Here is a 7876-nt window from a genome sequence, read left to right as displayed (position 1 = left end):
ATGTTGTTTTACACAAACGTACGTTATTGATTGTTGTCCTTAAATTATAGTTGGATCTTCTTTGTGTCTACAAAAATAAATGTTTGTTATTAATAATACATCTGTTAAATTTAACAATGCACAAAAATATAAATTAAAAATGTATTTATTACATGCCTTGGTTCAATTAAAAAATACATATATATTTTAAAAGTATGTAAATATTGTAAATATTAAAATTACTGTTTCTTTACATTTTAAAAATTTGATTGATATTTTTACATGTACAAAAAATTTATCAATTGTGAGAATTCTTTTTTTAATAATAGGACAACATATTTTTCTAAATTCATTTCAAGTACATAATTACATTCATATTTAAACTACATACATTATTTTATATATATATATATATATATATATATATATATATATATATATATATATATATATATATATATATATATATATATATATATATATATATATATATATATATATATATATATATATATATATATATATATATATTTTATATATATATATATATATATATATATATATATATATATATATATATATATATATATATATATATATATATATAATGTTATTTTCAATATATGAAAAAAATATATATATTGTAATTTGAAAGTGAGAGAAATATTTACATGAATAATACTAATTTATATAAGAATTTTTTGTTTATAATCAATCTTAATTGAATTAAAAAATATTAATACATATTAAAAATTATAGGAAACAGTTAAGAATTGTATAATCTAAATATCGTTTGTAATTTACTACCCGAAATAATTTTAAAAATTTACTTATTATATTTGAAGGTATTATTATATGTAACTAAACAAACCATCTACGGTCCTACATGCAATTGATGATATTCTCTATAATTAGCTTATTGATGATGATTTCTCCTCATGTCCAACTAATAATTATTTCACCATTAGTTGTTTGGTAGCAGGGTTGACGATGACTCGATGAATAATAGTCGTTTCTTTCATCTAAAGAAATATAAAAATTAAATTTTCAAACAATATATTTTAATATTTAATAAAAAAAAGGAAACAATTTATATAATTTAAATTATATATAAATTAACTAAATGTGAATTTGTTGCATTAAAAATGATTATTTAAATTGAAAAAGAAAACAAAGAATAATTGAAATTGTTGAAATAAGTTCGTAAAAGAATTTCATAAAATATTAATTCTACAATGTCAATTGTCATTTGGAATGTAATATATCACTATATTAAAAATTCATTGTTATAGTTCGGCTTTTACCTGTGTTCTTTGAAGTATCTTTAAAAATATTGTTTTTAAGAAAAATTTTAATACACTTATTTACTACTTTTTATATAAGAATATTTGAAAAACTTACTTGCTATATTTAAATCTGTCCATTGAAATGATATACTCCTCAAGTGATTTTCTTCCGTCTAAATGATGATGATCCTTGCAAAGTCGTAATGATAATTCTTTGAATGAAATCGTCAATGATTTCATTTGCAATAACTGATTGATGGTATTGTTTATAATCCGGTTGTCCATGATGATTTGTTTTCCATCTGCAGAAACGTAATAACGTTTAAATTTTTATTGTTAAATGGAATAAACATAACATTTGAAATCTAATAAAAATAATTAAAAAATTGAATTACGTCCATCTCCAATAGTTTAACATAATGTAAAATGATTTAAATATTAAAACTTTTGTATTGAAAATTATTAGATGCCTATTAAAAGTTATATGCTTTGTAAAAATGATTTAATTACATAACTAATTAAATAAAAGCATTTTATAATATTACTTAATAAAAAACTTACTTGTTACATTGAAATATGTTTATGTAAGTATTGTATTCTTCGGAAAACTTCTTCTCTTCTAGATGATTTCAATTCATAATGGCGATGCAAATTATCAGCGACTTCTTTGCCGATGATTGGTTCCAGAAATTGTTCGTAAGGAAATCATCAATGATGATTTGCTCTTTATCTGCCCAGATATATGAAATTTTTTATTATCATGAAATATTAAAAAAAATTGAAATTCATTACAATATCTCGAGAAATTAAAATTGTTTATTTGAAATAGGTATAAAAGTATAGCAATTATTTAAATATGAATGTTATATTAATGATAGAAAAAAACACAATTAATTTTAATTATATAATTTAAAGAAATTACATAAAATATTAATATGAAATATCAATTATGATTTATAATATGAATATAATAAAAACTTACCCGATGTTTGTTATCAATTACTCAAGTGATATTATTCTCGATGTTGATTCTTGTAAATTCTTATCGATGATTTCTTTAGAGGTTTTGATAGTAATTCTTATAATGGTATGAAATTTGACGAGGTACCTTCAGTCACTATTGACAAACACTATCTTAACTAAATTAAAGGATTCTTCATGATGAAACATCTCATTGTTCAATTATCTATGTTGTTTTATTTTTACATAAATTGTTGAATACTGTAATCATCTAAGGCGAAACAAAAATGAATTAAACGTTATAAAAAATAAAATCGTATAAAATTTAAAAATTCTATATAAAATACCTGTTATTGGTAAAACGTATTTGTTTCTCTCCGAAATAATTCCTCACGATATGCTCTTCACGAAATTAACGATGATACTTTGAAATTTCAAAATTTGTTGATTTGTGCTTCCTTTGACATTTTGTACGTTTTCTTATCAACGTTTAACTATGCTTTTATCTACAACAGTTACAAATTCAGATAGGCACCATAGCACAGTATGCGAAACCTCACAACTGTCAATGATGTCACACATTTTCATTATTAATATGAAAATCAAAATATTTTATTCCTAATGTGAATTTCATCACGATTTAAGCAATTATATATTATGAAATATGGAAAAAGTATTGTAATACTTGTGAATTTATTTAAAATGCTTATAGTTATTCGAAAATATATTAAAAGATAATCAAAAATTACCCGCGTTATTATCTTTTTCTTAATTATAACACTTTGAGAGGGAAAGTAATTCATGTCGTAATAGACATTTGTAATATATGTGATTTTCAATTAAAAATTTATTTTTTAAGTAAAATTATTTGTTTACAGATTTCTTCTATCTCATTTCTTATTTTCTTAAAGAAATAAAAAGGAATCTATAAACAATTTCGAATTCGTTTCATAGATGGCGTGAATTTAAGATTTACATTTCTTTGTTTAAACTGTAAAATATTCAAAACTATATAAAATAAATTTTAAAAGTTACATATTGTATTAAAGTTTTTTCATCTTGAACGATTCAATGGATTTTTTTGATAATTGGTCAACGGCATTCTTGATAACTAAGTTGTCGGTGATGATTTGTTGTCCATCTGCAAATATATAATAATTTTTAAAATTTAAATAAATTTTTTTTTAAAAAAGAAATAATAGGTAATTAAAATTTGTAAAACTTGTATGACTTAAGAAAATACAGAAATAAATAAAACATCTTACCTGTTATCTGTAAAGTGCATTTGTTGCTCTCCAAAATAACTCCCTACGATGTATTCTTTATGCCATCAACGATAATATTTTAAAAATTTCATAAAATAAATAAATAAATAATTTTATGAAATAAATTCCCGTGATACGTTCTTTATGTGATCATCAACGATATTCTAGAATCTTGAAATTTATAGACATGTATGTTTTCTTACCATCATTTGACTGTAGTTGTGTCTATCATAATTTCTAATACTTTGGATGGTGATTTAAACATTCATTGTATGTTCCTATAATATAAAAATAACTAAATTTCATTACATTAGATAACAATTTTTAACTAATATAATTTTACGAGACACCTTTATTTATCTTTTATTCAAACTATCCCAGTTGAAATGTTACGATTTTTCATGATGACAGTTCCTTGTTTGTTTCAATTTTGGACTTTCATATTTACTGAAAATAAAAAACAATAAATTAAAAGACATGAAATACATCAGTATATTCAAAGTTATTATTTATGAAATTAATTGTAAAATGCATCTTTAATAACTAATCAATGGTAATCCTTATATATTCATTGATAAATGAAAACAATGTTCAATTTTCTTTCCTTCATTATTTTAAATTACTAACAATTATATTTCGGTCCAATAATAATCTTAATATGGCAATGATATTTTCATAGCAAAAATGTTTATAAACAATATTAAATTCTTTACAGTAAATGAAATTAAAAATTGTAAAACTTTACAAAACATAAAAATTCTGTCTAACAATGATAAATATTTTTAAACGTAATTTAATTACTCACCTGATATTTCCTTAATATAAAAATAATTACAATTCTCTCTATGAAACATTAATTTTCAGTCAACTAAATTTTAGAAATTATCTTTACCCATATCCGATTGCATGAAAAGAGAGAAGGCCCCGTATTTTCTGCTTACCGAGTGCTCTGCTTTAACATGAGCAAGATTGGAAGTCTTCGGAACAATCCTGATTAATCGAGATTCAACGTATGGTATTATTAGACTAAAGAAGTTACTAACCTTCTATGGAAGAGGTGGCATTTTGGACGCCCTTTAGAGCGCTCCTCCTTAATACCAATACTAATATTAATATCCATATCCCATAAAAATCATTTTATACGAATTATAATGATGCTTGACAATAAAACTTTTAAAAGTTATGTATTATTAATATTTACTTCAGAATTTATCTTGTTCATAGTCTATATAATCCCACTTTAGTGTAAATTGTAGAATCTTTCTATCACTGAAAACAAAACGAACACAAATAGAGGTTAGAAACAGTCATATAAACAATAAGTTTAAACATTAAATACCTTTCATTTATTATAGAATATATTAGTTTCTATTTGAAAACAATCTTCGACATACATTCTTTATACAATTGATATCTTTGCTGAAATTTATCAACATGATTCCAAAATTTTCTATGGTTAATATTTACAAATTGACGTTTTACCATAGATGTATCTCTTATAGTTCCTTTATGTATTCTAAGGTTATAAGAATGCATTGAATAATCTCTCAACTATCAATGACATCACAAATCCTCAACATACCTCAAGAGTAACAGAAACGTCGGACACAATTTTAAATCATTGCATCGTCTTCAGCGCACCTCAAAACCCCCGGAACCACCTTCTAATTCCAATTATTACGAATTAGTGCTCTGAAGATGGTTTCTTACTAAAACGAAACGTCGGGCACAATTTTAAATCATTGCATAGTTTTCAGCGCACCTCAAAACCACCGGAACCACCTTCAAATTCCAATTATTAGGAATTAGTGCTCTGAAGATGGCTTTCTGCTAAAACGAAACGTCGGACACAATTTTAAATCATTGCATCGTTTTCAACGCACTTCAAAACCCCCGGAACCACCTTCAAATTCCAATTATTACGAATTAGTGCTCTGAAGATGGCTTCCTCCTAAAACGAAACGTCGGACACAATTTTAAATCATTGCATCGTCTTCAGCGCACCTCAAAACCCTGGGAACCACCTTCAAATTCCAATTATTACGAATTAGTACTCTGAAGATGGCTTCTTACTAAAACGAAACGTCGGACACAATTTTAAATCATTGCATCGTTTTCAGCGCACCTCAAAACCCCCGGAACCACCTTCAAATTCCAATTATTACGAATTAGTGCTCTGAAGATGGCTTCCTGCTAAAACGAAACGTCGGACATAATTTTAAATCATTGCATCGTCTTCAGTGCACCTTAAAACCCCCGGAACGTGCTAGCGAAACGTTAGGAAGTAATTCCAATCGACGACGGCCTTTAAACCCGAATGAAGATAATAGCGATATCGTGATACTCCTCAAAAATTTCCATTTTTATTTTTTTTAAATACCTGCATTACTTCGAAAAGATTGTTTTTTTTTTTTAAAGATGGAGGTCAATGAGGTCTATAAATAAAAATTATAAAGTGTTCCTCAGCTCTCACCATTTAATTATAAATAATAATTAATACAATTTTTTTAAAAAATGCAGTCTCCGACAAAAACCGTATCCAACAAAGAGCCATACAATTTGTGTAAGATCTTTTGGTATCATTATATAGAGAAAAGACTAAAGTATTTAATGCATAAATTTCAAATTCTTGAAACTATAAATAACGGAAATATAAAACATTTTTTGAAAAAAATCCGTTTTTTTTGTTAATATTTCGTCCCCCGGAAGGACTAAGAAAGTTATAATTAAACAACTGACTATTTTTTTTGAATACCCTTCCGACCCCCTATCTTCGTGCCAAATTTGAGTCGGATCGGTTAACATCGATCTCGATCCAAATTTTCATGTTTGGTCGTGATTTTGTCCAAAAATTTACATTTTTAGTTTTTTAAAATACCTACGTCGCTCCGAGAAGATTGACATTTTAACAAAAGATGGAGGTCGATGAAATCTATCCGTAGATACCATAAAGTCCCCCCCAACCCCCTCCATTTAATTGCAATTAAGCATTTTTTAAAAATTTGCAGCCTCCCACAAAAGCCGCTTCCGACGGCAAACGATACGACTTGGGAAAAACTTTTTGATATCGTTGGATAGAGGAAGGACCAAGGTATAGATTTCAAATTCTCAAAATTGTAAATAAGCGAGATATTAAAGTTTGAAAATCGACCATCGATTTTCGGGCCGATTTTTGAACCCGAAATGCGATTTCGAGGTGATTTCTCAAAACTGGATAAAATTCTGTATGGGGGGGTTTTCGGGGACGAGAAATTCGAATTCGTAATTATTTTTTAAAAATATCGATAAATTATCGATGATTTATCGATATAACCCATTTCCACATGTACCCTGCACTTAAAGGGTTTTTGATTTTTTAAAAATACTAAATATCATCCTACAAACCTCAATTTTTTTTTAGAAAATAGAGCAAAGCGGGGTCTATCTTAAAAAAAAAAATAAAACTCCTCCCTCCGCCCCTCCGTCTAGGCCCTATCGGTCGTTATTTAATTTTTTTTTTCAAAATTTGCTCGTCGACAAACGGCGAGGTTTTTAAGCGATTTTTTGATATCGTCCGATAGATCTTGGGCAAAGATATATCGCCTATAAATTTCGATTATAAATAAGCGAGATATCGATAATCAAAAATTCGTCGCGAAACCTTGACATAATTTCAATGTCATTTCTCCGGAGGGAACGAAATTTCGCCTAAGGGGGTCTACGAAAGCCACGAATCCAAATCCGATAATATTTTTTGGAAATATCGACAAATTGTCGATAATCTATCGATTCGACATTTTGACACCCCTCGTACACGCTCAGACATAAAAATTGCTAAGCCCCACTTGTTGAATATAATATTTTAATGTTGAATAAAATAATTTGTTTTGGTAAAAGAAAATTAAAATTGAAATAAAATTTTTTTGGTACTAATGAAGTTTTAAATACATATTTTTGAGTTTATTATTATTATATATTATTAATTTATATTTAATTATATTTAAAAAAATAAATAAAATGAAATATGGCAAAAATTATTTTGTATTAAAAATGTAAGTAAAAAGATTTCCTTATTCGTAAGATGTTTGGTTTGTTTTTTTTTTACACTCGCTCCGCTGCGCTCCGCTCGTGACTAATCTGTTGAATATAATGTTTTTATATATAATTAATTTGTTTTGGTAATAGAAAATGAAAATTGAAATAAGATGTTTTTGGTACTAATGAAGTTTTAAATACATGTTTTTGAGTTTATTATTATTAATTTATATTTAATTATGTTTTAAAAAAATAGATAAAATGAAATATGGCAAAAATTATTTTGTATTGAAAATATAATTAAAAAGATTTCCTTATTCGTAAGATGTTTGGTATGTTTTTTTAGACACTCGCTCCGCTGCGCTCCGCTCT

At 26.0% G+C, this 7876-nt stretch overlaps 1 long non-coding RNA gene across 9 annotated transcripts; it reads right to left on the bottom strand.

Annotated features, from left to right (window-relative positions):
• Positions 1-5593, bottom strand: LOC132706965 (uncharacterized). Of its 9 annotated transcripts, XR_009619675.1 has the most exons (14): positions 5495-5584; positions 5253-5441; positions 5073-5199; positions 4830-5006; positions 4534-4759; positions 4296-4480; positions 3491-3937; positions 3261-3366; positions 2573-2731; positions 2248-2496; positions 1827-1995; positions 1381-1567; positions 851-1001; positions 1-67 (listed from the first exon to the last, which is right to left on the bottom strand). It is a non-coding gene; the product is annotated as an uncharacterized LOC132706965 (long non-coding RNA). The 9 variants fall into 9 exon arrangements; XR_009619682.1 differs by having other exon boundaries at positions 2573-3785; positions 3841-3937; positions 4432-4480; positions 5495-5593; XR_009619677.1 differs by having other exon boundaries at positions 2573-3768; positions 3841-3937; positions 5495-5592.
• Positions 5594-7876: the final 2283 nt, after the last annotated feature.

This window comes from Cylas formicarius, unplaced genomic scaffold (genome assembly GCF_029955315.1).
Source record: "Cylas formicarius isolate icCylForm1 unplaced genomic scaffold, icCylForm1.1 PGA_scaffold_10__41_contigs__length_53128322, whole genome shotgun sequence".
NCBI classification, from domain to species: Eukaryota; Metazoa; Arthropoda; class Insecta; order Coleoptera; family Brentidae; genus Cylas; species Cylas formicarius.
This window is presented reverse-complemented; position numbering and strand designations above follow the sequence as displayed.